This window comes from Lonchura striata, chromosome 18 (genome assembly GCF_046129695.1).
Source record: "Lonchura striata isolate bLonStr1 chromosome 18, bLonStr1.mat, whole genome shotgun sequence".
NCBI lineage: Eukaryota > Metazoa > Chordata > Aves > Passeriformes > Estrildidae > Lonchura > Lonchura striata.
In genome coordinates this window covers 7,254,986-7,282,229 of record NC_134620.1, presented here as the reverse complement: position 1 = coordinate 7,282,229, position 27,244 = coordinate 7,254,986, and the positions used below count along the sequence as shown (strand labels likewise).

At 45.0% G+C, this 27,244-nt stretch overlaps 1 long non-coding RNA gene across 1 annotated transcript; it reads left to right on the top strand.

The window, feature by feature from the left end:
• The first annotated feature begins 6,167 nt into the window (after window positions 1–6,167).
• LOC110481335 (uncharacterized) lies at window positions 6,168–25,764 on the top strand. The gene is made up of 4 exons (XR_002467244.3): window positions 6,168–6,395; window positions 17,226–17,451; window positions 19,944–20,048; window positions 22,798–25,764. It is a non-coding gene; the product is annotated as an uncharacterized LOC110481335 (long non-coding RNA).
• Window positions 25,765–27,244: the final 1,480 nt, after the last annotated feature.

The window sequence follows — 27,244 nt, the reverse complement described above, 5'->3', positions numbered from 1 at the left end:
ATTAGATCATGGAAACAATATTGAGTGATTCTTGAAAAAGTGTATTTTTTTTGCACATTAGATTTTAGATTAACGTTGATGTCTCATTTAAGCAGAAATACAAAAAAGAGAAAAAACAGTGGGAAGAGAAGGGTCAGGCTGGGCAGAAGCACACCCTTCCCTCGTGCCTCCTTTCCCCAGGGAGAAGGCAAGGGCTCCCCCGGGGGATTTTGCCCCTGAAAGCTGCAGCTCCTTTCTCCAAGTCATGGAGGGACTCTTTGCTCTGTCCTGTTTCCCAGGGATGCTGGGCCCTGTTAAGGAGATTTGGTCAGTGGACTGAAGCTGTTTCTAACCTTTCCTGCATCTTTCAGCTCTTCCACACATCCTGAAATCTGTCTAGGGAAGAGATAAAGAGGGAAGCCCCAGGTTGATGGGTTTTTATAAGCACTTTGTGGAAAGAGCTCAGCTCTCTATTTTTACCCCCGTGGTTGTGCATCGATCGTTGCCAATGTTTATAGCACTTTTCCCAGAGCTGCTCAGTACCATAAAAACCCAAAGAGAAGAGATTGGGAAGCAGCCAGGATCAGGATGTATATCAACCTCATGCTGGCTGAAATAAAAAGGAACTAATTCACCTTCAATTTGATTAGTAGACAATTAATAGACACTGAAGTTGTTAGCGAAAGGAAAAATCAAAACAAGCCCAGGCCTTTTAATTCTTTGGCAATATTAAAGTTCGAACATATTAAAACAAATGTGTTCTTCTCTTTCAATGCCTGGTTCCCTTTGACATCTGGGGAACATCTGGAACAATCAGGATGCGAGTTAAAACCAAGTCTTCAGATATGTCAGATACATATTTTTTAATTTCCTCTGGTAAAAGCCCTCTACAAAATCCAACCTTCCTTTTTTCTTTGAATGCTCAACGAAACATGAAATTTCAACTTGCGTTCACCCGGGAAAGCACAGCCGGGACTCTCCCCCACGTGGCCGAGGGACTCCGGACACTCTGAGTCCCCGTGTACCCCGGGCTGGTACAGATGCGTGTGGCTGTTCCTGGGGCCACACAGGGGCTGCCCCGGCCCGAAGGGATCCCGCTGCCGGACACCCACGAGCCCTGCGGGGCCACCGAGTCACGGAGTCTCTTGGAGCGCTTTCAAAGTTGTCCGGAAAGCCTCACCCCGTTCCTATCCCTCCGGCATGGAGCTGCGCCAGTCCCAGCAGCGCGGAAGGGACCGGGACAGAGCGGGACCGGGACCGGGACCGGGAGGGAGCGGGACCGGGACGGGACAGAGCGGGACCGGGACCGGGACCGGGACCGGGAGCGGGACCGGGACGGGACAGAGCGGGACCGGGACCGGGACCGGGAATGGGCCGGACCGGCCGCTGGGGGGCGCTGCCGCCGCAGGAGCCGCCCGCGGGCCCCGGGGCACGGCCGCGCTCGGCGGGGACAGGCGGGACCCGCGCGGCCATCGCCGCCACCCATCCCACCCCTGCCACCTCTGCCACCGCTGCCACCGCCGCCACCCATCCCACCCCTGCCACCTCTGCCACCTCTGCCACCACTGCCACCCATCCCACCGCCGCCACCCATCCCACCCCTGCCACCTCTGCCGCCTCTGCCACCGCCGCCACCTCTGCCACCACTGCCACCCATCCCACCGCCGCCACCCATCCCACCCCTGCCACCGCTGCCACCGCCGCCACCCATCCCACCCCTGCCACCTCTGCCACCGCTGCCACCGCCGCCACCACTGCCACCCATCCCACCCCTGCCACCGCTGCCACCTCTGCCACCCATCCCACCCCTGCCACCGCCGCCACCCATCCCACCCCTGCCACCGCTGCCACCGCTGCCACCCATCCCACCTCTGCCACCGCTGCCACCGCTGCCACCATCCCACCGCTGCCACCTCTGCCACCTGTGCCACCCATCCCACCTCTGCCACCGCTGCCACCTCTGCCACCCATCCCACCTCTGCCACCCATCCCACCCCTGCCACCTCTGCCACCTCTGCCACCACTGCCACCCATCCCACCCCTGCCACCTCTGCCACCACTGCCACCCATCCCACTCCTGCCACCGCTGCCACCATCCCACCGCTGCCACCTCTGCCACCGCCGCCACCCATCCCACCCCTGCCACCTCTGCCGCCTCTGCCACCTCTGCCACCACTGCCACCCATCCCACCGCTGCCACCGCTGCCACCTCCGCCACCCATCCCACCCCTGCCACCGCTGCCACCTCTGCCACCCATCCCACCCCTGCCACCGCTGCCACCGCCGCCACCCATCCCACCGCGCCCGCCCCTCCCGCCCCTCCCCGGCGCAGCGGCTCAGCCCCGGTGGTCTCGCTTGGCTCCGAGCTGCGGCGCTCGCCCCGGGGATGGGCTCCCGCCCGCTGCGCCGGCCCGGGCAGCCCCGCGGAGCCTCGCTCGCTCCGCCGCCTCCTCGCAGAGGCTCTGTGCTACTGCCAGCCCAGGCTTGGCCGCCCTGTCCTCAGAAGTGCTTCTCACCATACTGAAAAGGCTCCGAAAAGACCCTCCCCAGCCCCATGGCAAGCACCCTCATTTCCACAGGAGAAACTCCAGGGAGAAGAGTCCATGTTTGCCAACACTACAGCTGTTGACAGAGCTGGGGCAGGCTTCATCCAGGACTACTGACACCCCATCCTTTACTTCATCCAGCTCTGGCTGGTGTTCCTCCACTTTTCCTTTGAAGATCTGAAGTCTCTCCAGCTGTACCAACAGGGCACAACAGTGAAACCCCAAAATAAGCTGCCTCTCCTCTGTTTTTTTCAAAGAAAACAAAGAAAGTTTCTAGGTTCAAATAATTAGCATTTTGGTTTACATGAACTTGGTAAGTGTATCAAAGCAAGAAACTACCATTCTGTTTAAGCACTTTGCACACTGTGGACACTTCAGCCTCACCAGTCCTGCTGTCTTTTTGACTCCCAAGTTTTTCTACACCAATTTTCCCCCAGGTTATTCCAATGCACAGTTATTTACACAATCGAAGCCCTCACACTGACTGAGACATCCATGTTTCACTTGTCCATCAGAAGATCTTGTGAAGGATTAAAGTCCTGGTCCTCCTAGTTCTGCCACTGACTCACTGATTTGCTTTGGTAAGATGTCTTGGTTCCTCTTCTCATCTCCAGGACTCAGCAACTTCCCTCTGCAGGGATGCTTTGCTGATCCATGCATAGAGATCACTTTAAGAGCAAGATAGAAAAAGCTGCAGAAATATCATGCTCTCTATTGTATTGAGCATGATCATTCCTGTTTCACCTCTCTGGGCTCATTCTTGACCTTAGAGTAACTTTTCCCTGTTTGTTTCCAAACACACTTGAAAAGATTGTCATGAAATTAATAAGTATTGACAGGAGGGTCAGGCAGGCAAAACCACATCTGGATGGATACCAGAGACATTAGAAATTATTAAAATGCAGGTCAGATTATTAAAATAGCTTTTTCCTTTTTCTTTTGAAAAACTAAATAAGAACTAGGAGGCCACAAAAATGTGCCTGAAATCTTGACTACAAATCTGGGCTCCAGATACTTCAGTGCTGGGAAGAAGGAGACAGAGTCTACTACGAACAGAGCAACACCAGCACTTGAAATGTTTCATGCTGGAGTGAAAGTTATGCTTGCCCCTTATAAGAACTTCTTTCTTTAAAACACTTTTGAATAATAAGAGGGACAGAAAAGGGTAAATGCTGATGAAACAGGATATTGCTGGGACAGGCACACACGTGACACACAACACATCATTGGATCTTGACTGTTGACAGTTGTCCTGTCAGAACCCCAGCACTGCTCTGGCAGAACAGACTTTCATGTGCTCTGGCAATGCTGTGCCTGCACTGGATATTGACCATATTTGCTGTTTCAAAGTTCTTGTTCGAGTGATAGAAAAATCTAGATAACAAAATAACATGCCATGAGCAATTTCACTGCCAAAAATAATACCTGGATGTGAGCAAATACATAATTTGTAATTCATAACCATCCAGGGAGGTTTAGACATCACAATGTTTACTGTCTATCTCACTATTCATGTCTCTGTTTTCTAGACATCCAAGTTGTATAAATTAGAGTTGAGGTAAATTCTTGCCTGTCACTTTGAAGAAATAACTTCATTTTGAACAAAAGTTTTTATTGTGTTTGGAATTTGGAATTTCTTCTTTGAGTTGCATTGAATCCTCAGTGCTAAGGGCAGCTGAACCCAGCTGGAGCCAGCCAAAATCTCATCTTTGCCTGAGTTTCACATCTCACTCATCACATATTTTCATATGTTCCCTTCTTCTTGTTGCAACTACATTTTCTTATGGTCTTTCTATACCCCACATATTTGAAATTAAAATGATCAAACCAAGTGTAGCTGCCCTGCTCTTTCTTTGGAAGGACCACCCATCACCCCTCAGGTCTAGGAGCTTGCTGAGGTTGAAATAGCTGTGAAAAAAAATTAAGGACCAGCTTTAAAAAAAAACCCAACCCAACAAACTCTAAGACCCCTCATTACAAGAAACCTCTCAGAATGCAGTTCACAATTACAATGCATTTAAATTACACCTACATGAGAGGTTCATATGGCCTCTTCCTTCTGCTGGCTGACTTTGCCATTCAGCCTAATCCTGAGATTTGTGAGTTGTGGGGTTGCTTCTTCCCTGCTTGTGGCCCTGGCCTTTGAGCTGTGAGTTGATTTTGCATTATACATTTTGAGCTGACACCCGCACTTGTGCTGAAGTCCGAATTTGCCTTGCATCTGTACTGTTTGGAGGTTGCTTTGGATCTGGATCCTTGCCATAGCTCCCTCACCACCAGCTCCAAGCACACACACAGTCCAGGGAAAAAAGCCCCTCTTGTCAACTAGCCCAGTTGCTTGTTATAAACCTTTTTCTTAACTTTTACAGGAAACAGCTCTGCCTTGCTCTTTACAATTTGAAATAAAATCAAAAAGCAGCTGGGTAGAACTGGTAGAGAAGAAGGGGTTTGACATTTAGTGTTAGATTATAGATTGTCCTGCTTTGCAGCTTGTTGGGGTGCATGTTGCTACAAACTGGCTTCAAAATCCTCCCAGGTACAGCCTGCAGAGCTCAGCATCCTCTTCCTGAGGTGTTACCTGCAAGCTACACTGAGCAATGTACCCTGACAAAGAGCTCCAAATGTTGGTTTCTTCTGTAAGGCTCATGCAAGTGCCTGCCCAGCCCTGACCTCTCTGCACACTTCTGCCCAGTCCCAAGGCACCTCCATCCTTCCTGGGTCCTTTTCCCCGCTTCACAACAATTCTGAACAACTGCAGCACAGTGAAGCAGCTAAATGGGGAGATCACTCAAGCCTAAACTGTTGAGAGTTTGATTAACAGAACTGTTGCATTGCGCTCTGGCTTGCAGCGGTGTTGGCACTTTTTGAAACACATCCTATCCGTGTGTTTTACTGCAACAATGAAAACCTCTTCACCTGTTTTTTTTTTTGTTTTTTTTTTTTCTACAGCTGAGGCTACCTAACTCCACCTGGATAGTAAAGGCTGTACAACCTCCATTCAGACTGCCTTCAATGAGTTTGCTAGCCCATAAATAACATCAATCAGCAGTTGTTTTTGAGGTAGGGAAGTAACTTGACAGATTCTTTCAAAGGAGAATTAGATTCCTGATTATCTGTGACCTTGTGTATTTCAGAATCATTACAGCCATTACAGGACATCACTTGTCTTTACTTTGACTGTTCCTGCTTCCTTTGCATCCTCCAACATTTTTCCTATTGATTTTCAAAGAAACTGATGGGGTCACGCTGTGGCCCTCAGCAGCCACAAATGCTTAGTGCCTCCAGCAGCTCATAATCAGCACGTGGAATGAAAAGCCATACATCGCAGGACCAGTTAAACTCTGCATCTCTGCCTGGGAGACTGAGGCAGAAACAACGTCCATGAAGGGGCTTGCCAGTTAGGGCAATTGCCTGGAAAATGGGCTAACACCCAGGGGAACTGCTGGGATAATTCAGCCTTCCTGGGACTCTCCTGATTGTGCTGCAGTGAAACCAATGCCCTGCGCAAGCGACGCTCAGGCACACAGCCCATATTGTCACAGATTTCCCAATTGCCTGCCACAGGCACTTGGCAGGAGTAAGAGCTGTAGCTCTTGCAACAAAACCTGGGCAGAGCGGAGAGCTCAGTGCAGTGACAGGGTGGTGTGACTGCTCCTGAGTATTTTGAAACCACTGTGGTGTTTGCAATGTGATAGCTCTGGGGGTATTTTCATGCACAGCCTGCTGCCATCACAGTATCACCCAGAGGCGAGGGGAGAGAGCTGGATGAGCCAATGCAACGACAGGTTTTATGCCTTTACTGACTCTGAGCTCCAGCTGAAATCAAAGAGCAGCCAGCTGTCATGAACTCTTCCATGGGAGGTGCCTGAGGTAATTTTTCCATAGTTTTCAGGGTAACTCTACATCTCTGCAGAATGGTCTGGAAAATGCTGTGTGAGAGACACTCTCTTCCCATTTTTAAGCCTCTACGGTTGCCGTGATAGAAGGGGTTAACTGGGCGAGAGGCACGGGAATTCTGGAGACTTTTTCAGATACCTGGGGTACCTTGGGCTCCGAAATGTTGACCTCTGACTCTCTAAGTTTATCAGCACGTTCACTAATCAGGGGTGTTTAATGGAACAGCCACACGGATTCCTGACATTCTTGAAACGTTATGACCCTGTCAGTTGTATGAAGACTGAAAGTCTCTTGCTTTTGAACTCACTAGAGTTTGCACTGTCTTAGAAGCCTTTGATAAATACTTGCTGGATTTCTTACCTAGCTGCTCTAATCTGCCCAAGGTCATCATTCCAGAAAAAAAGTTTCATTTTGTGGGCATCCATCACTTAAATTGATCGAATTAATGCTTTCTCTAATTCCAGAATGGTAAAGAGTGTTGTGTGTCATGTTTTAAAAAAAACTAGCAGATAAAAGGTTTCTTTTCCTGTTATATGTGAGGGGGTTTGTGTTCACTGTCAGTCTCTAAAGACCAGTGAAAAACAAATGTAAAATGTTTTTCCATTAAAAACCCCTAACATTACTGAAACAGATCTCCCTCAAGTACCCAAAGGTTTTATCAACAGTGTCCATGTGCATGTTTTTCCTTCACAGTTCACACTAGAGAGTTTAAGCACAAAGGCCTGGATTCAGTTACAGAGACCCAGGCCTGGAGGTATGTGTGATCCCAGCCTTGTCCAGAATTTAAATGGACCCAAATTCAAATGGTTTGAATTTACCATGAATGATGTATCCAAGAGTCACTTCTAAAAATTAAGCTGGAATTTAGCTGTCACTTTGAGCACATTTAAAATTTTACCCCAAATCCAGGATACAAACATAATAACAAAGGCCAAGTAAAATGCTTTGAATTTTGAGCAATAAATTTTTAAAAATTTCTTACGGATAAGCTCCATACAGGGCATGCCTTGCTGGGCCAGATAAGACTAGATAACAGTGTAAGAAAGCCTTGTAATCAGGGTACTGGCAAGAGGCAAAGAAAGGAGGCTGGAAATATCAAGAGTTAACAGGTGACTTGATATGGATGGCAGTCTCTGCTATGAGGCTTTTAAAAGCAAAGAGTTCACATAATTTATAAATGGTTTTGTAGAAAGGCTCACATTTATCCAAGAGGCCATGCCTCAGCATAGCAGACCTCCCAGGAGACTTTTCAGGTGGCTCTTCCTTTATCAACCTCATTTTATTACTCCTAGTTCAATTCTTCTGCTGTTTCTTGTCATATCTCTTGATATTTTTAAACTCATCACCTACTGGCAGTTTGTCATTAGGGTACATTGTTCAGCTGAGCTACACACCCTTATTTTGAAATGGGCAACAGCAAGAGCCTGACCCTTCCCAGGGCAGGGGAAAAGCACATGAAAAGAGCTGAGGAGGTCAGATCCTGAGCACGGTGGGAGCTGAGGTGCTGCTGTTAAAGCAGCATTGAGTAAAAGCGTCTCGCTTGCAGGCTGACAGAACAGTCACCCGTGGTTCCACACACACACCATCCTCTGCCTGTTGGCTTTTTCCTGATGTTGGAGGAGCTGAGGAATGGGGACACACAGTGAACAGGTTTAGATCCCCTGAACCTGACCCAGTACCCAGGCAGACTCCAGCTCACACGTGGTGCAGCACAGCTACCTTGTGTTTCCTATGAGCCTCCTTATGTGGGCTCAAAACCTTGGAAGAATTCTGTAGGAGTCCTAGGGATGTCTTGTTCTCATTACCTCCCCTGACCTAGCAAATGGGGAGCAGGATAGGAATGATCCTTGTATCTAGGTCAGACCTTAATCTTTTTTTTCCTTTACTGAAGATTCACTCCCTCCTTTTTCCTCTGGTTCAGATTCACCTTTCAACTCTGGTTGAGCTCTTGTCTGTCATTCTCTCCTGCCCTCTTCAGCCCAGGGCAAAATCATTTGTACTGATGGGATGGCACTTTTCTTCATTTTCTGTCTCACACATTTCTTTTTCACCCCATCTATCATATCCCCACATCTGACTGATGCAACATAATGAGATATTTAAAACCACAGAAACTGTGCAAATCAACTTTTTTCCTTACCTAATGATGGAGGAAGGAAACCAACCTGGGCCTCACTGATATAAAACTCACTTTGCCAGTGAGACGCACCTGTTTCCAGCCTCGTGTCCCTGTGGTCAGTGGAGCAGGTACAACCACTCTACTTTCTGTCCAGCAAAAGCTTCACCCATTACACAAGCCTGATGTTGGGCATAACTCACCCTGCTCTGAACTGTATTACTGTGAACACAGCATTCACAGCTGCCCTTCCAAGTGACTTGGTCCTCTCCTTGCCCACAGCTTCCTTGGCACTTGCCCCACATATTATATGTAAACCCCTGGGCAAACCTCCTCTTTGGAGCCTTGGTTTTCCCTTGGGTGTCAGTCCAATGCACTAACTATTGCTGATAAAACCCTGGCATGCACTACACTAAGCTTTGAGCAAAGTAAAATATAGTCACAGATTTAATGGGTATCAAAATAAAGCTAAGAAAAAAAATCATGACAGTACAGGAAATTACAGAGCTATGGCAACCACAGGAGGAAAGCAGGAGAATATCACAAAGGCCCTGAAAGTCTGCAGAGGCCAGACAGACACATGGTTCTTCCTGACCCCTCTCTCCTGGCAGAAGGGGGAAAGCGCTCCTCCTCCACTCAGCCAGGGGCCCAGCCTGCTCTTAGTCACCCATTTTGAACTACTACAAATACATTAATTTAGCCAACTAGAGAGAAATAAAGCTTTTGAGAGAAGCAGCAAATAAATCACAGAAGCCCCATGTATAAAAACCAGGCAGCATGACGTGACACCTCCACACAGGGCAGCTGTGACCTGTGTTAACCTGCCCAGGCTCTGGCACTTGAAAAGCATCAGTGAGAAAACTTTGGAGACAACAAACTCATACAAGAATCGCTGCTACAGACATCCTCCTCTATCTATCCCTCCTCAGGAAGGGGCTGGCAGGACAAGCCCAACAGCTTTTCTTCTCCTGCTGTGCTTGTGGACTCTGATCTACGGCATGCAGCCGAGCCAGGCTGTGGGCACAGTCTTTCCCAGCTGCTGGGGTTTCAGCTGAGAGGTAGGTTTCCTGGTCTGCCCTCATTTCTCGTCTCCACAGCCTCCTCCTGAATTTTAGAGGTTATTGCTGTATAAGAGCCGAGCATCTTGTGTGGCATTCAAGAGGAGATGAGTTAGTTTCAAGCAGCAGAGCTTTGCTGAGCTGACCCGGCTCTTCTAAATCAGACTACGCCATGAAAAGGGCAATCAACTCCAGCAAAGGGAAGGACAGAAAGCAGATTAGAGCTGGGGAAGGCTGGAAGAGGAATCAGACAGGGGATGAATCTACAGACACAACAGCTAAGAGAGGCCTGGCTGCCAGACCTACACTCTTCAATCAACAGAGACAAGTAGGTCCCATATTTTGACCAGGTACTTGTTTGCTATTGCAGTTTCTTTGGTGTGTGTGTACAGGGAGGTGACAGTGCCAAGCAGCAGACAGGACAGACGGTCAGCTTGGACCTCATCTCACCACTTAAGAAATGTGTGGCAGAGTAGGAAACCTGCAGGGAAGCCAGGGAGCCCCCATCCCACCCCTCTCTCAACTTGTCCTCCAAGACTGAGGTCTGCTCTCCTGGCTGTACACTGAACCCTCGGTAATCCTTGTTCATTTTAGGGAAGGAGCAGGAAAGCAAACTCTAGGAAGTGTGTGAAACCTGCCAGTCCCTAAGAGGCTGAATAGCTTTCCACTCATACAACTGTTACTGATTTGAGACTCTTGGGCAAATTGCTCATTTCTGGCAAAGCCAGTGACATGTTAATGTGGCTGTACCTCTGCTAAAACTGCAGGGTACTTTGTCTACTGGTGAAATTTTGCTCATCCAAGCTTAAGTGAACAATTTAGCTGAAGTGAACAGCTGGTCTCATGCTTCACTTGCAGAAGTGCTCTGAGCTCTGAGGCTCCCCTTTTGCTGTGGCTTGCTCCCCACCAGTGTTGCTTGTGTCTGCTGCTCTGATTCTAGTGTGCACTGTTAAACTGGAGCAGTGAGAAACTTTAAAGTAGACAAAGTGATAGCTGGGAACTTCAGTCACTGCCCAACAGTTTGCACTCGTGGAAAGCACCACGATCTCTGTGGCTCCCAGCAGAGAGGAAGCTCAGCCAGAAATGGATGGCTGGGTCCAGCTGTGCACTTGAAGGCAGAGGCTGCTTGCACAGCTCCTCTGCTCCAGCACCTGCAGAGCTCTCCCTCTTTTGCTCCTTGGAAGAGAAGTTATTTTTGGCTGTGTTTTGCTATATTAAATATTAGCTCTAGGCTTTCCCCTATGTACCATGTAATCCTGTTCTGTGTGGGCTTTATATATTGTTCTTTTGACATTATCACTATTGCATATTAATAAATTAAACTTCCAATTCATGTTACTCTCTTGGGCCAATGTATATTGCTAGGGGGTGAAAAGAAGGGATTAAACTGGCTTACAGCGTTCTGCTCTTGTACCACTTTACAGCAGATGCATAAGAAGGATCAAGGAGCTTTCTTGGCTTGGAATTGTTATATTAGTAGCAGAATTGTGGGGTCATAATTTTTATTACACTCTTTTAATAAGCTATTGATGCAGACATGTTTTACACCTATGGGAAAATATAATTATGCTGGAACTGTAACACTGGATGCTCTTAGCAGGATATCACAAGGAATTAGGAGAAGAATAAGTCTTCAGTTATGTTGAATGAAGTTTTAGCAAGCTTAGTGGGGAGTGAAGGTTCAAGATAGAGAAAGAGGAGTAAAATCAGCCTGAATGTCTCTAAGTTTGAGCTTTAAGTTACTAATAAGCATAGCTATTGGAGATCTGGTGACAAACTGAACTCTCCTGAACTCCTCAATAGGAGTGCACAGAAGTGCGCAATAAGATGTTGCATAGAGTCAACAAGCCCCAAAAATAAGAATGCACTGAGAAAAGCCCCTCTAGGGTACCACTTATGCTGGGGCTTCAAGACATCTGTTGCATATCTACCTTACAAAATGCAGTGTTGAGTAGTGGAAAGGTGAGGCAGAAAACGAAACAATGCCAGATGCAAGAGCCCCATCAGCCAGTTCCAAAATAAGGGAAAAGTTGAAGCTGACTAAAAGATTGTCCTTGAAATGGGGTTTGATGAGGTAAAAGATATTAGATACTCTGTGAAAGCGCAAATAAAAAGCAGAATGACAGGGTTGAAAGCCACAGATGAGGAGAGGCAGAAAGCTCTGAGGTGGGCAACTACTATCTGTTAACTCCCATGCACAAGAGGAGCCAGTGCTCATCCAGATGTTCTGCAAACACAGCCTCTGTACAGCCACCTCCACCTCCTCAATTAAAAAAAAGAGCAAACAGAACAGTGGAGCTGAAGCCACATACCAGAAATCCCACACCCTGCTTGGCTGTAGCAGGGTGTCTGCTGGAAAAGGTGACTTGTTTTAAACATATTTGATAGTTCCTACAATCGTTCTTACTCCAGTTTGTTTTATGCTCAATTAACAAACCCTACAAAAACCCTGCATCTGCACTGTCAAATATATTCTGTTTGTGTTTAAAGACACTCCCCTCGGAAGATCAGATTTCCTCATCATCATACAATGGTTAAATTATGTACAGTGTCATGAGTAGACAAATACAACTTATTTTAATTGTGACTGTTGTTATTTTATACCCTGTAGCACTACAGATATTACAAGTTCTTTACAACCATTCCAGGAAGTCAGTTCCTTGCTCTGAAAACCTCTCAAAGATTAACTCTTGGTCTTTATTCTTATTCGGTGGTTTAGCACTTGCCACCACAAAACAAATGAGATACAGCTTTGTTCTACAGACAGCTTTACATTTACATACCAACAAGTGACTCCTGGGTTATGATTCCTGCCTGAAGTCCTGTCAAACGTATCTTAATTTGTTAACAGTTTTGCTCCACTAGGCTGACTCTGCTAAAAGGCTATAAAAAGTAATAGTCCATTTGTGAGTTTACTGCTATTTGCTACGAGTGTTAATTCATGCACAAAGACCTATACAGCTGCATACCTGCAGTCAGTAACAGAGGAGAGAGGGTTACACACTGGGGGAGGAAATTATTCCTGTTGTAGATTTGGTGCATATTCATCTGCAAACAGTCACCCCTCCTGCCTCAAGAAAGGAGTGATAACTTCTTGGTTTTAATCACATGCTGCCAGTTCTAATTGCTTTACAAACAACATCAAGGGGAGGGTAATTGGAACCTTCAGCTTCTCCATCACAACAGCGTGGCTACTCCAGAAAGGAAAACAAATCTTCGCCCATTCCAAAAGCTAAAATAAAGCAAGCGATGGAAAGGGAGACTTATAAATTCTGTGCAAGGTAACACCCACATGTTAATGTTAATTTAAAAAGTAAGAATAAGGGTGTTCCTGGTGAACAACTTGCCAGGGGATGCACAGACAAAAATGTTGCATTTGGAAAAGCACAGCCTCAAGCCTGCACCTGCTTTCACACACGTGCAAGGGAAGATGAGCTCGTTGCCACCTTTCACTGCCATGCTTGCCAAAGCTTTTCCTTTTCCCAGGACATACAGAGAGGACAACGGAGTCTGGCAGGTGCTGGGCAATAAACTTTTCTGCAGAAGTGCCCATTGCTTCCCCAAGCATTGACACTGCAGCCACTGCTCTGCTGCCTAGGCACTGCCTGCCAGCCCTGGGCAGAGCCCAGGCAGGGCCACCACAGCACCTCTGCAGCAGGTCTGCAGCAGCAGCAGGTCTTTCTGCAATAACCCCAGCAGGGTGACATCACCAAGCACTACTTCTCTCAAGTTAAGCCCCTAAATTAACGTGAAATACTAGGGATTTTTTTTTTTTTTGTCAGCAAGAACAAAATCCTGCAGAAGTCAAATCCATCAAGGATACCAGTTGAACTCAGTGGCCCCTATCCTGTAGGGCAAAGAGCTGTAATTTCCTAAGATGGTTCTTAATTCTATGCCTTTTCAGGAGATCACAGAATGAGCAAAGTCTGACAACTGAGTGTCCCATTGCTTCAGCAAAATAATTGTTCAAATGCATTGCAAAACTACATCAAGGAAAAGCCCCAAGCCAGCAAAGTGCTGTGTGTGCACCCAGCCTGACTGGTATCTGTAAGCTGTGTTTCTCAAGAAGCATTTTCTGGGTACCCCTACATCAGCACTGTAACACCAAGACATTTTGCCTAACTTTACATAGGAAAAATAAATGTGGCTGTGAAGATAAGATAGAATAAGAAAACAAAAGAACTTATCATTGTTAAAACAAGACTCAAGTGAGACCACATGGAATGAGACAACAGGGAAGCTGAACAAAGGAAAATATTAGAAAAATGCAGGTTGTATTTGGTGGAACAAGATCTTGAAAATCTGAGGATGTTTGCAAAGCAGTTCTAGTTCCTGTGGATACCAAGTACTAAAAACCTGCCAGAATTTGTTATCCTGAGTTAAAAAAAAAAAAAAAAAAAAAAAAAAGGTAACAATGGCTTTAATTATTTGATTTTTAAAACATAGCAGCTCCCTGGAAAAAGGTCTCCAGGAGAAGAGAAAAACAGGTTGTGACTATGGGTGCCAAGAAAACATTAAAAAAGCAATCTGCATGGAAGAATCTCACACTACGTCACAGAGAGCAGAATGCTCACAGGGAGCATTACTTTGATTTCTATATTATATAGAAGCAGGAGACATTGAACCCCCTTTTACCCAATATCTTTATAGCGAAATAGAGAAATGTTTATAAGCCCAGGGAAATTATTCTCACCTTACCCTATGAAAAGGGAAAAACCAGGACTAATTCTATGACAAGTGTTTCAGTGGCACATAGACACCTATTTTCTGTGCACTCAAGCCTTTTCTATGGTCATATGCATATAAACATTACAGTGCCTTCTCCAGTTAAATCTGCCCTGACTGAAACTGTCCTGAAAATACTTCATTCAGTGCTTAGACCCTGAAAAACTTTTGCTATGTCCAAACTTCCTACTCATCCCTGAATGAAATTTAAGAGGGTAACATTTAATGATGTTTTCCTTGAATTCAATCTTGTTTGCATTATGTCACAGAAAAAATGCACTGCAGAAAGGTTCTTCATAATTCCATTATGCTATTAGTGATAGTGGGAGAAATTGTGATATTCAAGTATCAACAGAAATGTCTTCATTGGCTTTCAGAAGAGATGGAGAAGGAAAGAGAAAAAGGGACAATCAGCTGATGTGTCAAACATCCATATACAAATGATGATTCAGAGAAGGGTTGTGATGGTACTGAGGCTAATGAGATACTACAGATAATACAAGAGAAACAAAATCAAATTCACTTTATAACCTGAGTATATTAGAGAGCTAATCAAGAGGAAGGAAGAAAACAAATCATTGCTTTTAGAAGTGGAGAGGAGGGGAAAATGCCAGCAGATGACTCAATGCTCCTGAGTCATTCCAGTTCCAACTATCATTGACCTACCTGGGGAAGTTTGAAGAACACTTTTAAAAATCTTTAAAGTCTGCCCTATACTTTCTTGACTCAAAAGGCAAAACCAGGACAAGAGATTGACTTCTAGATCTGCCATTTACAGCCAGGGAAAAAACAGAGGGAGACGGCTGTGCCTGCTGCATTTAGTGTGGCCTCACATCTGCCAATCTTGCTCTGTTGATCAAATTTTTTTAATATATAAAAAATTGGTTTGCATGTAGTGGTCTGTTAATAATAGAAGATATTTGCTTTTAAGTTTGCATCTCTTTCATCACCCTGCTTTCCCTGGGAAGGAGCTTTCGATGCTTTTACACTTTCCATGCACTACCCCCATAGCCAAAGCTGTGACAGCAGCAAGCACCCAGCATTCAGAACAGTTGAAGGATTTGAAAACATCTATCCAGATTCACACCTGAATACTGGAGATGAAAATGAGCCTGGTGCAGTCAGTTCCCTGTATCTGTTGGAAAAAAACTCAGTACACTGAAAATCTGACCTTTCTGATTGCCTGTCTGTGTCCTGGGCTTCCCTGACATCTTGTTACTAAGTGCTGAAAGTTAGAAACTCTTTTCATGCTTTTCCTTCCCATTTTCACAGAAGAAAAGAAACCATTTTGCAACTTCTGTACAAAGTATCTGATGTTGTTGGGTTACATTAAATACCTGCACTGGGTTTGGGTATTTCCAGGAAAACAATTTGAAAGCTTCTGTAACTGGAACTGAACCATCCTCTATCAAGTTAAAGAGAAATTCACTAATACATAGTAGCCTTGTGTAGACAATGCATTATATTAGCCTGTGTGTCTTGTCATAATATATTCCAAGTGATGTGTGATGATGGCAAATCTGTTATCCATTAAAAAGGTGCTGAAGACCAGCCTGTCGGAAGACATTTTTTCCCCCAGTTTTGCTCCTCATTAGTTTTTGAAGCCTGGAAGTTACAGAACAAAGTTCATGTTAAAGGCTACCACTAATATTATTATACTGCTTTAATGCTGGAGTAATCAAATATGTGAAAACTATATTCCTAATTCCTAGCACCACATTTTTATTCTAAACATTAGAAAAGCACACACATCCTGGAGAGAAAAATGTTTGCAGCTGACTGATATTTATCCAAAAAGTGTGATTTCCTCAAAAGCAGCTTGGTGCAGCTTCCTGCCTGCATGGCTCACACTGCTGGGGCTCTGGTTCAAGACTTGCACACTCTGCAAGTGGACACTAAGGGGTGTAAATTCATCAACTTCTGCTGAACTTTATATTCACACACTGCCGTAAAGTCAGGTCAGAATAAGACTGCACACTTCATAAAAAAGTGCAATTCTATTTTCATGTGTTTAGAAGGGTTGTAGGGCTTTTTTTTTGTTTTAGGGTTTGGGGGTTTTTGCTGTTTGGGGGTTTTTTTTGTGTATGTGGGTTGTTTGGGTTTTTAAAATAAAAACACAAGGAAGCAGAATTAGATTTCTTCCCTAAAAAATTAATAGATCTTACTTTTTTTGTTTCTTGGTTTTTGGTGTTTTTTTGTTTGGTTGGGTTTTTTTGTTTGTTTGTTTGGTTTTGGGTTGGTTTGGTTTTTTGTTTTGGTTTGGTTTGGTTTGGGTTTTTTTTTAGGAATAATTAATTTCTAATTCGATATCAAACATCTTCCTCTGACTTAACTGAGTCAGGTTCTTCCCACTCCAGCCTTCATATACCAAATGTTTAGAGCTTTCTCTTTACATCAGCTAGCAAGATATTTTGGCCATCTGCCTAGTCCTTCCTCTGGGGTTCAAGATCCATAATAAAAGATTTTGCACATCCATCATTTGGAAAAAATGCCTCCACACATAAGTTTTCCAATCATCTTCACACGTTGCTTCTATGCCTTAACACATCTGATGAAAAATCTATAATATACTTTCATGGGATCTTTTTGGAGAGATAGCTCAGTGCTATAGATCAGAATTTGTGATGATTTAGAACTATTTTCTAAATCGAATGAAGGTTGACAAAGAAATTAGTGTATCTCAGTATAATCCTGTTCTGAATGATGATATTAGGAAGTGTCAGACTGGAGATTAGCAGAAGCAGAAGCTTGTGGAATTCAGAGTTCCCTGGCAAAGCTGCAGTCCCTGGCTGCACTGAGGGCAGGATGGAGACTGCAAATATCTGATAGAGAAGGTTTCTGTCAAGGATTTGGACATTATATTTCTTATGGTATACTCACAATTTATGGCTTTTCTTTATGCAGATAACATTTCTCCCAAAAAACTCCATTTCAGAATGTCTCAACATTCAGCATTATTCAGAGTTCTCCCCACCTGAGAGACTCACCAGGACTGGTGCTGCTCATGCAGCTGTGTGCAGCTACAACAGTAGGAGTGAGCTCTGTTGGGAACAGAGAAGTGACTCCTGGACCTTTCTCTGCTCCCGTGAGAAAAGCAAGCCTTGGAAGAGACCCTCAGAAAGCTTTCCTGGTAAGATACACCTATCCTTCTTTCCTGAACAGCAGCTATTCTAAAACATCTCATTGTAAGGACAACCCTGGAGAGCACATGGCAGCCTTCCAGTACCAACATGCTTTACTAAAGGTATAAGAACTTTATCAAGTAGTTGGGCTTTTCTGAGCCACTGAATGATTGCTTGCAAATCCCTCCCTATTTTCATTGAGGTTTTTAAAGGGATGTCTTTAAAAGAGAGAAACTCAACAGTAAAAGACCTCTCTGTGGTAGGGCTCCCAGAAAGAAGATTTTGCACTCCTATTCCCCAGTAGTCACCTTCAGCCCTGCTCTTGCCCAGAAAGTGCTGGAGACCTTTGTTCACATCCTGAGCACAAGGAAGTTCCAGGACCATTTTAAAGGGTGGGAGCTGACAGCAGGCACCACCTCCAGATAGGACTGTTTATGCTGAGGGGGGATAAATGGATGGAGATCTCCATTAATTGTAACCAGTGGAGCAAAGCTGGAAGTGTTTGCTTGCACAGAGATAGCAGTGCAGGAGCACAGTGGGAGCTGTGCTGTAGCTGCAGTCGGCTCCTTGCAAGGAAGGTTCCTGCTATTAATACCATGGCTATCACAGCAGATAACGCTGTAAAAAGCAGCAGCTTGCAGGAAGGCTTAGGTTAGAGCAAGCTGAGGAGTATTCTTTGGATTACAGGGTGAGGTAAAGTCTTCAGGGTGTTCTCCTCTCTCTGCAAGCCAAACAGCCGCGGTGCAGCCGGACCATCCTGCCATGGGTGCTGCAGTGACACCGACAGGCTGCCCTGCCCTGCCCTGCCCTGGGTGTAAAACAGCAGGAGCCAGGCCTGCCTCAAAACACAGCTACAAAGTAAAGGTCAGGAAATGGGGAAAAAACCCAGTTTGTTGATCACAGTATGCTGGGACAGATCCTGATCCCTCCAGGGAAGGCAGGTGTCCTGTGACCTACCATGAAAGGCAAATGAGCTCCCCTAGAGAAGTGATGGTGACTGGGACCAGTTCCACCCATCCTGGCAGTGCTCACGGTGGCAGACAGATGTTGTTTGTCTCAACCAAGCTTTGAACTCTTGGGAGAAGTGCAGCTCTTCTCTTCATGCACCAGTCTTTCCTGATCTACTTTCAGTTCCTTCCTGCAAAGCTGCCCTGTGCAGCAGGCAAGTCAGGGATGGAGAACTTCCTCCCCTGCTTGAGCCCTTTGGAAATGGCTAATTTACTACAACATAGGAAGAGAAAGGAAGAAGGATAGTGAAACACAGCGCAGCCTGGGCCTCGGGGCCATCTCAGGTTCAGGAGGAAAGGAAAGGACAAAGAGCTCAGGGACCCCCCAGTCTGGCTTTTTGCAGGACCTCAACATATCAAATTGAAACGGGCCTCTTTTTGCCCCTGGCTGTTCCTATAGTTTAAATAGTTTAACCTTTAAAGGTAGCATTCAGGAACCATGGTACTTAAGTGTTAAAGCTTACTTGGAGGGTATTTTTGCAAGGGGAAGGAGTTTTACAAGGGCTTTTACCTACCAGACTGGCATTTCATTTCAGCACAGGTCATGTGCAGTGCTGACTCCCTATATAACCTGCCCATGGTCCCTCATCTCACCAAATTCCTCAGTTTGTCCTGAGGAGATCAACAGATTAAGAGAAGATCTGAGTTTTTTTCCCAGTGGTGCTGAGTGCCTGCTGCTCCTCCTAGTCCTGATATAAAGGGTGCTCAGCAGTGCTGCAGGAGGCAGCAATTCATCTCTATCTGTGCTGCTCTTTGCCCTGGTCTGAAACATTATTTGAGACACTGGACAAGAAATGAAGAAAAGCCTTTGCCTATCAAAAACCATCAGAACTCTACTCAATTTTGTTGATTCCAGTATCTCTAACCACAGGCTCTGTTCATTCTCAGAGCAGGGGCTGCACAGCCTTTCTTTATTTTAAACTTTCTTCTTGTTCTGCCATTAAGTAAGGCCACATCGATGTGTCACTCTCTCTTTGCTCATGCACTTGCTCATCCAGTCCTCTAATTTCCATTTTTTACCTCCCTGTACTTCTTTCTCATTTCATCTCTGCTATTATTTTCTGTTTCCTTTGTTTGCTCCAATATGTACAGACCTCAGAAAAGGCTCTCTTGACTTAATCAGCCTTCTGCCTCTTCCTTCCTGTTGTTTTCTAAACTTTGCTATTTTTCTACATTGAATTGCTTTTCCATTCCTCCCATGTGGCTTGAAATGTCTCCTTTCCACAACCACTATCAGAGGTAGCAGTGGCCTCCTTACAAGGGGGCCTTTTTCTTCTTTCACTTGAAAATCATGTCCTCCCTGGACACAGGTCAGTGTTCCTTTTTTCCAGACCTCCTCAACTACTCATTTCCCTGTCTGATGCTCAGGCTTCAGTAATTTATCTTCTGTCCTGCCAGTATCCTGGCAGTATCCATGGAATTCTGTCCATTTACTAAGCTCTATTATGCAATTTTTTTCTGCATATTTTACCTACCAACATCTATCTCTGTAGGTGACACCCCAACAAGGGATGAGGAGGAACAAGGAAGGAGCTTATTTTCTGGACAATTCACCCATTAGAGTCTGTTTGCTGAGCCCATTAAGTGGCTATTTTCTGGTAAGGACACCTCTGCATTAAAAACAACAATCAAGGAGTTTGTTTCATGCTCTGACTGTCATTACAGTTCTAAGGTCTGGGGTTTGCAAGTCACGACCTGCATTCCTTAAATAACATGGATACAGAGAATTTCAGCAACAATCTCCTCAGACAGGGTCGTCACCACAAAACATCCTGCCTTGCATGTGAGGGCAGGCTGGGGAGGCGAACAGCTCTGTGTGACATTACAAAACCAGTTCTCCAGTATGGCACAGCAGCCAGCAGCCTCCCCATGTTCCCACGAGTGTGTATCAGGAAGTGTGTAACTGGGCACACACACTGCACAACCAACCCCACACACCCAATTTCAAGAAAGCCTCCAAGAGCAAACATATTTCAGGTTATAGCTAATTCTTCTCCAGCACTGGAAAAGAACATGTGATATTTCCACTTAACCAGGTATAACAAGTTAAACACACTGCCACCAACACTTCAGCAAAGTGTCTCCTGCTCCACTCATATCCCCACAATTTTACTGCTTATGACTTCTCAAGACAGAGGAAGCCAAAGCAAGAGATTAACTATACTAGAAACCAAAGTAGGAATTATAAAGAGGGGCTTAGTGGCATGTGGGCATAGACTGCAGTCAGGTTCCAAAAACCCACAAGACATTCCCCCATGACATTCCCCCATTAGTAAGGTGGTGGAGCAGAGGCCACATGTCTGCCTCTTTCTCCAGCCAAGAAATGCAGCCAGGACTCACAAGCATATACAGGATACATGCAAATTGCTTCTGGAATAAAAACAAAGATGCACAAAGAAACTTAGTGCAGCCTTAGCCCCAGCCAAGTCCCAGGTTAACCAGCCCCCAGCACTCTCCACATGCCCCTAGACAGCCCTGGAGTTGCCCAGCCTTCAGCAAAGATCAGAGGCTGCCTGAACTGAGCACTCCTGGATGCTCCAGTGCATGAGACACAAGCAAGCCCCACAGCTTTGGCATCCCAAGAAGACACAGCAGCTGCCCAGAAAGGAGAAAAACCTTTAAAATTCATTAACTGCCTGTAGAGTTGCATTAGATCACTACTAACAAGCCTGAATAGGTTTTCAAATCAAAGGTGGTTGATCACATTTTGCCTTGATTTTCCTCTTCCTCTTTTTTTTTTTTTTAATTTTTTAAAGTAGGTTTTTACAAAATTATCTTTCCTAAATTCTTTTTCCCCCTCTTTTTCTCTTGTTGGTTAAATCTGGGCTGAGGTTGATTGCTGTAGGACAGAGGTATGTTAGGAAATTTGATGCAAAGGACAAGAAAACAAAAATCAGAGGTATTTCGTTTGAAAAGAGGCTTTGTCCAAGGCATACTTCTTGTGTGTTTAAGGACAGAGTAATAGATTTGGAAGGATAAGTCATATATCTTAGGATTTTCTTTCCTGCCCCCTTTGATTGATTCATTCCAGTCTCTTCAGATCTTTGCCTGTTCCCACAAACCTGGAATCTCAGGATTGTTTGATTAAGTCATGGTTACCATGACAATAAAAGTGCCTCTGGCCAGTTTGACCTTTGACTGGATTCAATTCACTGGGAGAAATGGACAGAGACTATAGAAAAGCTTCAGCTTCATGTCCACTACTGCATAAAACGGGCTCTCCTGCACTTTGAGAGTGTGAGCTGGCTGCCCTTTTAAAGATATAAATTGGGCCGAAATGCTTTGGAAAGCATTTCTAAGGTTTTGGTAACCAATTTCGTGAGGAATATCACTTTGGATATAAAATGCACACAGTGGTATGGCTAGACTTATTTTAAAGTGAGGCATTTAGGACAACAAAATCAAAAGCTGAAATCAGACTTTGCATGTCTGACCTATACCCACGGAATTTTAAAATAATGTCTTATCCATATCCATCAAATTTTGTATAGGTATTAGCAAATACCTGGCTGTTTTTAAGTATGTACACATGTATAAAAGCAGATTTCAGACTTAGAGCTCATTTCCTCAGATCGTAGCCCACCCTGCCACTGCAGGCATTGTGCTGCTGTTGATCATATAGATAACTATTCCTTTTCAAACACTTTCATTATAAATCCATTTCGGCAAAAATAAGGAGGGGAGGGGGGACAAGAGAGAGATTTCAAAATTAAACCTGTTATGTGATTTTTAAATGGGCCTGACAGAATGACAGCCGAGTGGCCGTTGCAAGGCAATTCATGCATGCAAGATTGCCAGATCCCTGGTGGGAGAGTACGCGGTGCCCGCGCACGTCTGGGGCTCTGCTCTCCCCTCCCTGGCCTGGGCAGGCCCCTTGTTTTACTGCTTCCTCTTTGCAAAGGAGACAAATACATTCTTTGGTCTAGCTCAGAAGAGTAATTAAAGCCAGCTAAAAAGGGGGCTTGCTTCTGGAGCCTCTGGCTCCCCAAAACACAGGTGGCAGGAGGAATCAATGGCTCGAGCCATTTGGGAAGAGTGGGCTTCACTGGGCACACCATGGAGAGAGCAGTGAGCTGCCCTTCCCTGCTGTATGCAGCCAAGGTGAATGTTAGCCAACAAAATGGCATGGAGCCAAGCAGAGGGAAGTAAAATAAACCCAAGCACTGTGAAAATGAGGGGAAGAGAGTATCTGGGCTGGGGCAATAGTTGCACTGACCTTACTTGGGTAACAGACAATGCTCGTTTAAAAGATAGACCCAAGTGGGCAAGCTGGAACTTAGAACCTCTTTTTTTTTTTTGATTTGTTGTTCATTTACTGTCATAAAGTTCTTCCTTCTTCTCACCTAGTTACCTTGAATTCTGAAGCCATGGGAAACAACTGATGGGGATTATTTGAGCCCTCCCACACAGGTTCATGGATGCAGAATCCTCCTGTTTCCATGCTGGCCATCAGGACCTTATCCTGTCAAGTTTCAACAAGTTCAGTAGAGAGCTAACATTGTTACAGGATCTTGGTTCCTAGACCAAGAATTGAAAAAGAGATTTGTCTGAGAGAGAATAGAGAATGGAGGAATTTTTTGTCACCTTTCCCCCCCCTTTCTCTTTTTGGTGAAAGACAACATGAAAATGTCAATAAGTGTATACAGGAAAATGATAGATCTTAAGAAATCTGTCCCTACTGGAAAAAATACTTTTGCTTCCAAGAGAAGTCAAAGTAAAATTTTGAAAGGCACTTACCTGACTTTCAAGGACTATAAACTCCTAGAGGTCCTCTGGCTTTGGAAAAATGTGTCTGAATCCTCTGTAGTTCAGAAATAAAACTTTCATTTGGATGAGGATGATTTCCCCTCTGAAGAAGGAGCAGGCACCCACCCCACTGCCTTGTTCACCATCCCTTGCTACAAGATGGGAAAACACTAATAAGCACAGAATATGCCTGATCCATCTTGGCCTTTCCCTCTCCTCATTCTTTTGATGCTGAGTGCTTCCAGTTGTGCCAGTCTGTAAACTCTCAGCAGTATTTTGTATTTTCCTTCAGTCTCTCTCTCCCTCTCTGTAAGATTTCACCAGCCTATTAGTGTTAGAATGTGTTTATTAAATCCAGATATCTATTTATCTATTGCTCTATCTTTATTCAATTCATATACATGTATGTCTGCTGAGGCATGGTCCTGAGTATAATGTTCCATTAGAGTGAAATGTTTACATAAAGGAAACTGAGGAGTTTAGCTATTATAAACCTGGACACTGTCAGTTTACTTACAAGAATGTCACATGCAGCCCGTGGCCAACCTTCAAATGAGACCCTATCACATCTCTTCTTTCATATCTGTGCCTTTATGTCTTCACTTGTGACCCATCACAGACTTATTGTGGATTAGTTCAGATGCAACAAGAATCTTAATATCAGTGAGTAGCATCGTTATTGGAAATACCCTGTGTCTGTGCAGGGTGAGTATCAGACCATTCCTTTTTTCTTTGAGAGGATACCTATTCCCATAAACCCAGAAAATTATCACGCATTCTGTAACATCTGTCTCTCCCTCAGAAATAACTTTGCATACAATAAATATTTTTTTTTTTACTTATTGAAAAAAAAGGCCTCATGGCAAACCCTCAGTCCCCATCTATGGAAAGTAAGGAAGGATTCGAGAAGGATTAGATTAGCAGAAAGGGCTGTTAGATGAACCAGAGGTACCTACCATATGGAAAGCAATTTGGAAATACCTGCCTTTTCCTACAAGCTGGATTCCCTGCTCTGGGAAAACCCAGTTTATTTTTAGATCCTGTAAATAACAAGATGTTGAGTGACCACCAAAGATAGGCACTGCTCTGTTTCAAACCCTGCCAGCTAGCCATACTCATTTCCAGAGTAACTCCTAGCACAGTCACAAGCTGGTGTGATTTTAAACATAAGCGCCTGGCTGTGACCAGCAATGCCTTCAGCTGAGAGGGAAATCCATCCTTTTCCCCCGGTCCCCCTGCCGGAGGCTGCTGATCGCAGGGCGGCTCTCGCTCCCGGCAGCGATGCTCCTGCCTGCCCACGGCAGCCCAGCTCCCTCCTGCCTCACCCCCTGAAAGCAGCAGAGCTCTAATGACCTCCCATGCACTTACATCTAACAGATACGTTTTTGAAAACAGAATCGGACCTCACACATCTACGACCACTTTAAAAGGCTTCTCACTGCACCTTCTGCTCTCTGTTCTCTACACTCAAGTGGAAGAATGGTACAAAGCCCCCTCTCTCACTGCCCTTTTCACCCAATTCCTCCCAACAGCAAGAAAATCTTAGAAGAGCCAAAGGAAAGCTAAAGAAACAACTCTGAGTCCTGTCTGCCCAGGGAACAGTTTCCACATCTGGCTTTTGCTGCTGCTAGAGGGCTGGGTGCAGTTTTACTATCACTTCTCTCCCTCTGTGACCTCTGCTTTCCATGGATCCATGTGGATTTTGCTGGTTGACTCAGGCCAGTCAATGGGAGAATCCTTCCATTACCAATTTCCAAAGACTGTCCTTCTTTCTATCTGATACTCATCAATTCATGAAAAGGGGAAAAAAAATTTTAAAAACCTCATGGAATCAGTCTTGGTTCACTTCTTCTTTCTTTGTTACTCCACCCATCAGTTGTATAGACTGTCTTTTATTGAACAGCGTGGGCTGAGTCATGTAAGGACAAATTTGCAGGGATGCATTGGACACATCATGTGTCACAAAAGGTGCATGGTCAGAGGCTGAAGACAAACACGTGCATCGCTAACAGCTTACTGGGGTTGTCCACAGTTGCACTGGTTAATGTGTATAGTCAAAATTGGGCAACAGCATAAAGGCTCTTCACACTAAAATAAACAAAAGCTCATGGTAATGAGCCATAATATCCCACCTTAGCTGGTACACCTTTGTACCATCTCTGGAACTGAGAGCTGTGATGATGTCCTACACCTCTGGACACAGAGAACAAAGCCAAAAGGGCTGCTCTGTTCTTAGATAAGTCAGTAATAAAGAGGGAGATTACTTGGGAGGTTTTAATCATTGATTCAGAAAAGCTTGGATATAAATCAAATTTATGAATTATGCCCCATGAACATTGCTGGGGCAGTGCTCATGTTGAGACATTTTACACCATATCAGGCATTACCTGTCTGTGCCTTTTGCTTGGTGCCATACCAGTTGTGCAAAGCCAGCAAAGCATCTGCTGGGTGCTCTGTGGAATCCAGTGGGACCACAACCATGAGGCCATGCCCAGTCTGGGAGTGCCCAATGACACCTGAGTTACTGTCCATTGCTTACTCTAATTGTAACTTCTTCAAATAAATAATTCAATAAGTTATTTTGTGAAAGTAGACCAAAAAGACAGCTACTATCCATTTACACACCACTAGAGGAGCACAGCACACCTCTATCCATGATCTCCTTTGCTTTGTTACAATCCCCTCCTTCCCAGCAGCCATGTTCAGGGCTCTCTCAGTCCAGCACCACCTGAAGCCAAATGGGTTCTTGGAAATGGTTTCCCTTCCCCAGATGAAGACCTGATGTACTGGTTGCTTCTTACAAACCTCATCTCTTCCATTATTGCCCTCACTTTCACCTGCCCATTGCTCCTTTTTAGTCATCTCTTCCCTAATACCTCTTTGGTGACTGGAAGAGAGCAGAAGCAGAGGAGATGATTCATACAAACTAAATCAGGGGTTGAACTTAGTTCAGTTTTGCATTTCTTTCTGAAACAGAAAAGGGGAAACTGCCAGCAGAGCCTCCTCAACCAGTCTATTCTCTCACTGCCACCCCAATACTACTTCTATTTTTCTGCAAGCCATGAGAATCACTGTAAAGGAGGTGGTGATTTTTCTGTCATTCTGAGCCCAAAGAAAGTCTCTGGCTTGGCTGCATGTAAGGTGGCAAATTTAATTCTCTTCTCTTAACTGCTTCTTCACTAAATCTATGTTGCCTTCTAATCTCCTGCATCCCTGTAGAAAAGTCACGACTGAAGACTCAAGTTGTCAAAACATCACTTGTCTTTTCCACCAACGCTGGTGGAAGCATGGCTGTGCTGAGCCAGAGCGGAGTTGAGCGAGCTTTGAGAAAGTCCCTGTTTCCAATTTAGCACAGCTCCCAGGAGGTATTACATTTCCTGGTGCAGAGCAGAAAACGCTTTGAGATCCTCTAGCACAAAGCCTTGTTGTTTTATTCATTTGTACTGCTGAGCAAATTCTCTTTTTGAGGCTTCCAGTGGGGAAATTTCCTCCAGTTTCTCCATAGTAGAGTCCAGATTAAAGCTACCTTTACCCTTTTAAGGTCTAGAAAGCGTGATTTCTTCAAAGACAGCCTTTATTTCCTGTACTCCTAGAAGACCTTTTTAATTTCAAGAAATACTCTCATCCTAATTACAAAAGCATTTGAGCTCATCCTCTATTCAGTTGTTTTGGCAGAGCCCCTGGAAGAGTTCTCCAACCTGAAACTTCCAAGGAATCTGTTAGGAAACCCATCACAGCTTCCAGATAACAGGCTGCCAGCTTTATTAAAAGAGCAATGCTCGAGCAGGCTCGCACTCGCATTGCAGTCATTCTTGGCACTCCTGCAGCCTCCTCCATCCAAGAATTCTGCACCGCTCATTCCACTGGCTGCCTCTTCCTACCATCCCCACAACGAATGTGCCAAGCACCTCCCAGGATCACCTGGAGCACATGATTTTTGCAGCACCTCACGAAGTGGTTTTCACCAAGACTCTGCTGTCCTGCCGCTCTCACCAGGGGGCTGAGAGGAGCAGCAGCAGCAGTCCTGGAGGGCTTTGCTCAGCAGCGG